Consider the following 11,169-nt stretch of genomic DNA (forward strand, 5'->3'; position numbering starts at 1 on the left):
AATCATTTAGCCACAGTATTAACCGAGAGCTATCATCGATAATTGGATTGATCAAATGGATCAATCACGGCAAGCCAAGTTACACGAGAGGTTAGCCAACAAGCAAGGAATGATCCAATGGATCATTGGCTTGCAGAGGTAGCACTGAAGCATATCACAGACACCACTGGCACACACACAAGTGTCACAGATGCAACACAAGTACACCTAGACAAGCAAGTATGATAGCCCAGTAAGCACAAGCAAGTCATAATCAAGCATAGCATAGCATAGTTAGCTCTTCAGCAAGTACTACAGAGCATGGCAAGTGTAGAGCATGCTAGGAGTAGCAGAGAAGCAAGCACAGCATGAACAGCAAGCAAAGCAGCATATGCCAGTACCAGTAAATGGTAATTGGGCCATGAACTTGCAATTAATCGAAGCACGGGCAAGTTGCATAGGAATAGCATGGCTCTAGATGATCACAAGACCACCAGAGAACAAATAGCATGAGGAGGAAGAAGCACAGTAACAAGGGGAGGCGCACAGAGGAGAAGGTGGAGATGTAACACTTACTTGTGCCCGGGCGAGAGGCTAGGGCATGGCGAGGCAGGTGCTCGCGCGGCCCTAGCGGCCGCAAGTCCAGGGTAGGCGCCGACGTTACGCCGGCGAACCCAGACACGAACCAGCACCACCGTAGCAAGCACCTGAGGCGACGACACGAGTACTGCAAGCAGCACCCGCGCCAGGTCAACCCCAGGCACGTACTCATCGTCGGCGAGTGTGAGATCTCGCCGGAGTTCATCGAGGCGATTCTCCACGAGATCCAGATCGGAGGCGATTCGCCAGAAGAGGACGAGAAGGGAGAAACTGCTCGGACAGATCGATAGATCTGCTCACGGCGGTTCAGGATCGGGTGGTGGCTACGGCGGAGAAGGCCGGCGATGGCCGGAGCAGGGCGGCGGCCATGGCGGCGACGCCATCGCCACGGGAGTCGCCAGAGGTTAGGGTTAGGTCGAGTGAGTGAGAGGGCCGAGTGAGAGTGAGTGAGGTGCGCCGCTTCGGCGCCACCGAACCCAAAAGGGGGCCAGCCTTATTGGGCCGTCCCTGGGCTAAGTTATTGGGCTGGGCCCAATATGGGTCCAGGGGGGGTATTTTGGTCTTTTTACAATTAATAAAAGACCAAAACTTTACCAAATTTTAATAAATCATAAACAACTCTAAAAATCCAATAAAAATAGGATTTATGAATGAAAAATAAATCTTAACAAGAATAAAATATGAAATGGAATTTATGAAACAAATTCAAAATTATGAATTTTAAGAATTTAAATAATAACTTGGAATTTAAAATTATTATTTCCTTGTATTTAAAATTCAAGGAAAAATCTCAAATAAGTTCAAATACTTATTTTCAAACATTTCAAAATGAAATTCTATTATTCCAAGTCATTTCTTTTGTAAAAGAATATTTTACCAGAAAATACTATATTCCTTTTTATTCCAAAAACTATAAAGGTAACTCTATAATTTTCAACTATTTTTGGAATGATTAAAGGAATCACCAAGTAAATAGTTTTACTTTGAATTGTTGTACTTTGTGTGAATTAAAATGGTTTATACTTTTAAATCAATTGTAAATTACCGTTAAAGACATAAATCTTAATACAACACCTAAATCGTAATCACTCATTGGGGTAAAGGGATTCAACATAAAATAATCCATCCATGATTGCATTATTTGGATTTTTATAACATTGTCCTTACCGGACAATGATGCTTCTTACAGAACCCAAGGTCCAGGTTCCATCAACTGCATTGAACTGCACTATCTCGCAGTCCACGAGCAAGTTCACCCTTGCTCATGTCAACTTGATTATTTTCTACTACTTTGATGCAAAGCTATATACTTATCATTCCTGCATCGCAAATGAAATGTTATTTTCCAACTATGAATATGACTATGTGGCTGGCAATGGAACCATGGTATGTGTTGATATGGTGGAGGTTCCATTGCAATGGGTTATATCACCCTAGGATTAAATTACCAATGCCGTCCAGTGATTCTAGCGCCGTACAAACCGCGTTGACCATGAGATCTATAATGGCTCTGGGAAGCCAGCTATATCTTTTCCCTCTCGCATGCCAACGGACTGGTAATAGGGGTTGCCCGTATCGGTCTATCTTTGGTACAGGTGGGGACGTGTGGTCCTGCACGGTCTACCATTAGATACAGGAGAGGGTAGACTTATTATTGGTCTATGAAGGATTGTAAGGGTTGTCCGGATCGGTCTATCTATGGTGTATAGGGCGGGGCATCATAATTGTTCGGAACGGTCTACCTTATTGGTAAAGGTGAGAACAAGAGCCTGTGTCGGTCTACCCATAGATATAGGAGAGGACAGACTTACAAAAGGGTGGGTCTGCGAGGTCGCGGAGAAGGTGGTGTGGGCTTGGATCTTTATACCTGGCCTCACACCAAAGGAAGTGTGAACGGGGGCAAGTCCCTGCGGATGACAAAAAGGGTGAAATCTCTTGTGGGAAAAGTAACGCACCTCTGCAGAGTGTATCAAATTGTGGCTGTCACTCCCTGTTCCGGGAAGGGAACTACGAACGCGGCAGGAAAGGAACTCCGTGAAGTTCTAGTCAACCTGTGAAGACTGACGGGCATAGTTTTCATAATAAAAGCAACCTTTTGAAGAAATGATTTCAAAAACATGCATTGACCTGCGATTTCTGATCAATGGTCGTAGCTAGTGCATCAAACACCTTTTTATTCTTTTAGAACTTGCTGAGTACCTCTGTACTCACTTTCTTTCGACACCCTTGCTAGACTGTGATCCGGAAGTGGAGGCCATCAACGATGGAGCACCAGAAGGAAGCTACGAGCTGGTATACGAAGAACCTGATCTTACCGGCGGAGTGGAAGGCGTAGACTATGGGATAGTCTACGGACCAGATGACACGGAGGTGGAGGAGTAGTAACATACCCTAGCATCATAGAGCCGAGCAACGTAGAACTTACCTAAATAAGTTGTTGAGCTCTCTTTTATATTGTTATGAGTTGTAATCGTACTTAAGTAGTATCTTAGGGTGTTCTCATAGGACCTGTGAGAATACCAACTTGTTAAGACAATGTTTGTAATAAAGTATGGAGTGTTATGACCTGCAATGTTTCTGTTGTACTACTCTGAGGGATATGGCAGATTGTGAAGAAGTCCCTTCGCAAAGATCATATCAACGACTTGTATACTACAACATGCAGTGGTATGCTGGGTCACCGCACGGGCCGGCATGAGACCCAGCCGCCGGACATTAGCGAGGAGGAGGCCATTGCCATGGCACTGGCCAATAGCGTGCTCGACAAGCTCAACGAGCTCGCTTTGCCAATACAGCTCCGCGAGTCGGCGCTCACGCAGGGGAGTCTGGAGACTCCTCTGGCCACACCGACGTGTTCCAACGACGGCGCGCCGGCTGCTGCCCTGGCCTGGGATCCGTGGCCACCTTCAGCACAGCCTCTTGCGCAGCATGCCCTTCCTCATCCACCGTCGGCGTACCAGCTTCCACGGCCGACGCCGGAGTTCATCGACCTCGTCAGCGAAGACGAGCAGTAGGCAATACCTAGTTTTACCGCGCCTTTTATGACCTTTTTAGAATCATTTTATGTTTTTTATTAATGTAAATTATGAATAGAAAAAAATTATGCGTCGTGTCGCTGGAGTCAATCCCGACGCAAACGGACGCACGGTCGATTTCAATCATTTAGAATGACGGAAACGGATATGAGTCAACCAGCGGAAGATGCTCTTATTGTCGTCTCTGTGCTTTCAGAGCCACACGCGCGAACAAACGACATGTCGACGCGCCCATGCTTAGCAGTATGACGATATCTGCTTGGACAAGAGCTGCACACAACCAGAAGGTCGCCATGAGACAAAAACAGAGTTAACGCGTACAGCGTCTAAGGTAGGAACTCACACGCGCTGACGCGCTGTGGATCTATATGGCGACATGGAACAGAGTTACTCGAAAATTGCGCTCTATCTAGCTTAGCTAGGATTACATGTCTGAACGTAGCCGCCCTGAAAAGGTCAGAGAGAGTAGATAGCTGTTGGAACTTGGAGTAGTTTATCCTGAAAAAAAAACTTGGAGTATTGCGATGTCGATATAGTACAATGTTAATCAGGAGCACTTTCTTCTGTACATCCCGTATATGTGCTGCTTTTGGCATTTTCTGATATGGAATGTGTTGATGTGTATAAAGTAGATTGCCTAGCCATTTTCATCAGTTCGGATTTTTGGTTCAAGTGGCTAGTGCACGTGAGAGGGGGCGTTGACGTGTACAAGTGTCTAGCTCTTTCCATCAGTTCGGACTTTTGATTCAAGTGGCTAGTGCATGAAGCTTAACATGGTATCAGAATCCCAGGTCTCGAGTTCAAATTCTGGCTTTCACCTAAAAAATCCCTGCAGCCTCCTGCCGTGTGTATCCGGCCTCCCGCTGCCTCTTTCCTGCTGTGTGTATCCGGCCTTCTGCTGCCTCTTTGCCTCTCTACACGTGTTGATTTGTCTTCTCGTCTTCCCATCACACGTGAGATAGGTGTTGCCGTGTATAAAATAGATTACCTAGCTCTTTCTATCAGTTCGAATTTTTGGTTCAAGTGGCTAGTCATGAAGCTTAACAGAATGCATATGCAAGGTGCATGGTAACATCACTGCATACGTAGCTGCTTGTATTCCTTTAACTCGTCACTTTTCTATCTAGCTTGTAGTACATCATAGTTAGTTCACCGATAAAGCTCATCTGGTAATTAAGTGGCTCCTGCTTATTTGTTGTTGAGATTTGGCCGCACGTTTAGACTAGTGCCTAGTGGATGCAGCACAGCAGCAGTCAAGTGGTCCGCTGACTATGAATTCTTTTGTCAACGCTTTAATGTGGGTGTGGTCAATGCCATTCACTAACATCACACAGCTGCTCAGTGTTGGATTAGGGATGACCTGTTAAGCAGCGAGTGTTTTATGTTATGGTTATTATAGTACTAGGAAAGTAATTACTCTAAGCTTATCCCTGATAGGCCATATATTGGGTCGTATTTCTACTTTAATCTCTTTGCAGTGATGCCCGCGTACGCATGACCACCGTCCATCGGGCGGTGCAGGGGGACGCAACAAGAGTGGCCATTTACGGATTTATTGCTCCTTTCCGATGAGGATCATGTCAAACATGCAGTAGTTCAAGACCATGAATATAATAAACTCTTGTCTTACGGAGTACTCGTACTAATTTCTGGCATAAATAGTAAGTACTGCAAATCTATGGCATCAAGATTCCACATGTTCGTGTCATAGACGAGAAGGTGTTCAAACTTTTATCTGACTTTTTTTTTTGTCTTTCTAGTTAAGGACCTCTACAAAACAATCGATTTTATTATAACAAAAAAGAAGACGGATTCATGTGGAGTTTATTTATTTGGGTTATTTTAATTTTGTTATCCATAGGAGTATTTTAAAATTTCTTTGTGCTATTTTCCATAAGGAATTTCCATTTATATATTGACTCGTCTATGGAAAGATTTCTTCATTTTCTTTTGACTCAACCAAAAAAGAGACATTGTTCCGCATTGGTTGCTACACTCATTGGAAGAATTTCGTGCTTACACGATAGCTCTTCAATCATATAAGAACATACTTGTTTGACAGCCTACAAGAGAAACAAATGTAATAGCAGGACTTTCGAATGAAAAATAATGTTCCAGCAATAGAGTGCGGAGGAATCACTAAGAATTATTCGATTGTACTGTTATAAGTATAAAAACTAGAAATACCATTAAACAAAACAAAATTATGTTATTATGCTAATATTGGATGTGTTACAATGTATCCCTTTTTGGTGTTTGGCGTGACCTTAAGTAGGCATTTCGATTGCCGACATATATTATGCATGTGTTTTGACAACACGTAGTCACTGACTAAGATATCCTTGCATGCTACCAAATCTGTAGAGACCCACTTATGTGGTTCTCCATGAATCCGCAACCTACTAACTTATTTTATAAGTTTAAGAATATATAGTTTACTCGCAGCTAAATCTTAACTGAAATAAGTATCCGATGACAAGACATCATGGATGTTATTCTCTTTGAGCTCGTTAGCTTGTGGTGAGTACTCTAGCAACACATGCATCCAGCTAGCTAGCATGCATAGGCATCTGCACACATACACATTGATAGATCAAAGTATCTTGGCTTACGCCTGTAATTTTTGACCTGCGCCAGACATACCATTAATACTTTGCATGTGATGGAAAATACACGTTTTTTCAATAAATGATTTTTTTAAACCAAATTCAAGACCTCTCTACTCAAGATATATAACCATAGAGAACATATACAATCATAGGGAGCTCACACTAAATCTTGTGAAGGAAAGAATATGTGACCACAAGCCTACAACTGCTAAATTAATATTCTCTACCTTCAACATATTCATGGGTCGTCAATAATTAGCTTACCATGGCGCATGTATATATAGATTCCTTGGCATATTGCACATATGGCATCAAATCTTCATCTCGTATAAACAAAGAATCACCCGTGCTTTCTACGAGCTTCTACACACACATAGTTGTTTATGTCACCTCAGCTATAGTTAATCATGCCTGCAAATTGCATAAGTTTGACCTAGTTAGGGAGTGCTGGCACAGACTAAGAGGTGCATAGCATAAATTAAGGTGGTACATACTGCCTAGAAGGGGCTCTAAGAGCAATTCCAATAGTATAGCCAACTGTTGGCTATAACAAGATGTCATATCATTTGTAGTCATCATATAGCTAACATGTACAATAGTTGGCTATAAGAATGTAGTACTTTACTAATATATGGCCCACATTTCACTTTCACAAGGTGCCTAGGAGCACGTGCAAGAGCTGGCTATTGCATAGTAGCCCACCTCCCTTCTCTCTCCTCTTCTCTCTCCTCCAACTCATCTAAAATATATTATTTAATGTCTTATAGTCAGCTGACTGGACTCTATTGTACTTGCTCTAAAATGAGTAAATAACTAGCCTAACTTTGGCTAGGACGACATGCATGATCGACATGGAGATCCTTTTGTCCATCTCTCAATGAGAGAATGACTCTTGGAAGTGTTGAACAACAAGTATGAATGATGAGGGCTAGCTAGCACACAGCATTGCGTTCCATGTCCAAGTCTTCAGCATGTTACGGCGCATGCAATGACAAGCTTGCATGGGTCTTTCAAATCATGAGACTGATTAAATGATGCATATGATACGTCCAATTGTTACGGGCATCTTAGTGACTGTGACGGAATGATCGACACCTGTCAACCCGCATGCATGGTAAACCAACATTTCTTCTCGCTTGTTGTTCTCTTGCATGCATATTCGAAAATCAACCAACTAGACTAGCTGATTCGCAAAAAAAAAAAAAAAAAAAAAAAAAAAAAAAAAAACCAACTAGACTAGCTTTGTATGTTGGAAAATGAGTTGGTTGTGAGGATCTCACAACTTGTTTGATCCTAGGGGCAGAGCCAGGATTTGACCATAGGGGTGGGAGGGAATTTGTTTTTGCACAATTGATGCCACACAAATAAATATCGAATCGGGAGTTAAAGAAAAATTACGCAACATATTGCATGTCGTCAATAAAATATCGATGAATTGATGGAAACTAGGATAACATAATATTTGTATTATAAAAAGCTAGGTTCTATTAGGATAACATAGTATGTGAAACTATGAGTTTATTTTAAATAGTGAAACATTTGCAGGAGTTTAGTCTAATATACATTATCTTGTACTACCAAAAAATCATCTTACAAAATTTTCTTGTTTGGAAGAAAGATAAATTTTACCTAGGATTAAACTTTTCTCTTCTCCAATTTCACACTGAAGACAAGGCATTATGAACATGGATCTAAAAACAGAACTGATAGTATACGATGTACCTGAGTATGAGGCGTCCGGTAGATAGACAGTACGCTGGTGGTGACACCCAACTTCCGAGCCCCGCGGCTTGGTGGCCGATGTTCGGTGGCGCGCGCGTCTGACCCTCTGAGGGGTGGCTGCTGGTTATGCCCTAGCATCCGCAAGCGATGGCGATGAAGCACAATCGATGAGTAAATCGATCATCTAGGCGGTAAATTACAGGCTTACGGTGTCCGATGAGGCCTCTAGGCTATATAATTTAGCTGAATAATGATCGATATAGGTTGATGTTGGCATATTGGGCTTGATCTAACGTTGTGCAGGGATTATAATTCTATTTCCATGCCTAATTGCTGAACATTATTCCCAATTAGCACCACATACATGCTTAGAACTAGCAATGAGTACATAGAACTATTGAGAGGTGCCGGACGTTTTGGGGGTGGGGTGGGGGTGGTCTAGCCCTTGCTCGCCCCGTGTTTGATCGTGCCGACGCATCCATGTGGTGTCGGACAGTATAGTCGCACAATTGATGGATTTGTCGATGTGGATGCTCTCCTTGAAAAAGCCATCTCAATCGTGATTGTTAACTTATATTATCAAGTTTTCATTGTACAACTAGAGTGTTCCATACAAGTGTGAGATTTAACAAATGCTATCATGAGAAGATAAATGACGCATTCCATGATGCAATTTGCTGTCCAGGCCACAATTAGTATACAATACCTGATTGCTTGCTCGATCAAGACATGCTATATATCTACAAATATGAGTACACACCGCACGTACGGTGTTTGTTGGCCAGCAAGCTGGAAACTATATTTGTTTAGAAGATGTAGTAGTTCCAAAATAAGGGGAGAGCACTGAAACGTCTTTCCGCGAAAGCGTGGGGCGAAGCGGCCGGCCGGCGTCGAGGCGCCACGGACCGTTGCTATACTGAGCAGACATGGCAGAATTGCGTGCTTCGACAGAAATATGCAAAGACAATATGTTCTTATTTCAAATGTAGGACCAGTAGTGGGCTCCGTACGTCTCCCCAACTTCATATGCAATAAGATTATATTCAGCAAATAGAATGAACAAACTTCATTTGTAATCAATTATATTGAGTATGCATGCATATGCCCAACACGTCGATGTCAGGCCTAACAAGGTCAATACCTTGAGCCTTTCTTGGGTCAGCACAAGATGGTGGTAGGGAAATCTCAAGCTGGTCCAATGGTGTGCTCATGGTTTGCTAGACCAGTTTGTGTTCCCAACATGCAATTGGGTGTCTTGGTAGGCCTCCAGTTATCTGATGATGTGCGGTTGTGAGGTCCGAGCATGAGCCCCCGACACGGTCACCTCCTTCATCAAGCTTGTAGGTATTACGGCATCTGTCGTTAGTGAGGTGGCTTCAGTTTAATCTTTATATTTTTCTTGTAACGTCTCATTGAAAAATATTAACAAAAAACGGTTATATCCATCATTTTGATGCAGAGGCTATGGTAGAACATCCATTTCGAAAAAAGCATGCATATGCCGGTCGTTATGTTTGGAAATCTGTCCACCCCTATAGGAAAACGTTAGAATCCATCAAAATCTAAGAAGTTGTCAGCATAGCTTTCTAGGCACAGCTCGGGGCGGCACAATAGAGGAAGATGTCATCGTTGTCTAGAATATTAGTGTATCTACTATATGCCGATGGATTTACCTAGCTCTAGGCACAACTTCCCATCAGCGTACAATTTTGACCGCAACGTTTGTGTGATGGCGTCCCGAGCTACACCAATGGCCCAGCCGTCGGCCCAACTCTGCACGTGTCCGCACCACAAAGCACATGAGGGCAGGGCTACCACGACGGTCTAGTCATCAGCCTAGCTGGTTGCCAATGAAAGGGACGGCGCTGATTGCCTGGCCATCGGCACAGAGCAACCGATGTCGACTTTGGCCATCGGCACATTGCCACGTCTCCGCACATGGCAGCTCCAAGCCACCTGGGTGACCCTTTATGCCAATGACATGGCCGTTGGCACATGTGGTTCCAATTTGTTTTATTTCTCGATTCTACATATTACAAATCCCTAACATTTATATGTATATATATATAGCAGAACTGAATCATACAACAAAAGCAAGTCAAGTATAAAATTTCATTAACATCCACAAAGACAAGTTCACATATACTCATATAGATACATGTCAAACGGCACAGGAACGACAAGTTCGCATATAATCATAGATACATGTCATATGGCACGACAAGCCGAAACGATTGGAAGAACGACATGTTTGTTACATATCAGTAAAACAACGGACATAGAGCCCCCATGTGTGGTTTTGGTCGACAATCCCTATGGACTAATGTTTGCATTGAGTTATATCTGTAGGAGTTATCCATAGGCAATGTTTGAACCATATGTTGGGTTCAATGTTGAAATAAGAAGAAATTGATGAAGAACCTTAAGTGTCAAGTATGTCTTGAAGATGAATTTGAAGTGAGCCCTCAAGTTTAACTTCAAGACATCAACATTATGAAGAAAGAAGAAATGTGTGCAATTTCAAGATGAGCCAACTCGAAGAGATCATATGCTTGAATCTTGCCATCCATATGGTGATCATGGATATGTGAAGATACACCGAAGAAGAATCTCTCCCATAGTGGAGTATGGGGAAGCAATCTGCAAGACTTCACCAAGTAAGCACAATCAAGAAAGGTGTTCCATCTTGTTTCGGTCACGACCGTCATCATCGAGCTCAAGTGGAATTGGCAAGGTTAAGGTTTGTTATTGATAGTTTTTCTTTCTTATCGGTCTCATGGTTTAGTTCGGAGACTGGTTTATAGGTTAGTTGGCGCATCCTTTCATCATCTTTCTTGGTTGTTATTTAGATCTTTGCCATGTGGTTGTTTATAGCTTATGGTTATTTCCGTAGAAATCTCTAGTTCATCGAAAACGGATTTCGCATGAATCACTTGTTGTGTTTTCGATATAAGAGTTTTCCTCGGTTCTTCGTGTTGAGAGGTTTCACTCTAAAATCCATAGAAAAATCAACCCCACTTTTTCTTAAGTTTTTCACTCTTTGTGGGGTATCTCTTTTCACCCTCTTTACAACAAAAAAATTCACCTAAATCTGAGTTTCCTAACTCAAGTTATTGCATTTTCCATATTGGAAGTTTTATCGGTTTGTCTTTTATAGATAGGTAAAATCTTTATTCATTTGTTTTGATACTCCCATGCTTTACTATGATTTTTCAATGTATATT

The sequence above is a fragment of the Lolium rigidum genome, chromosome 5, assembly GCF_022539505.1.
Source record: "Lolium rigidum isolate FL_2022 chromosome 5, APGP_CSIRO_Lrig_0.1, whole genome shotgun sequence".
Classification (NCBI taxonomy): domain Eukaryota; kingdom Viridiplantae; phylum Streptophyta; class Magnoliopsida; order Poales; family Poaceae; genus Lolium; species Lolium rigidum.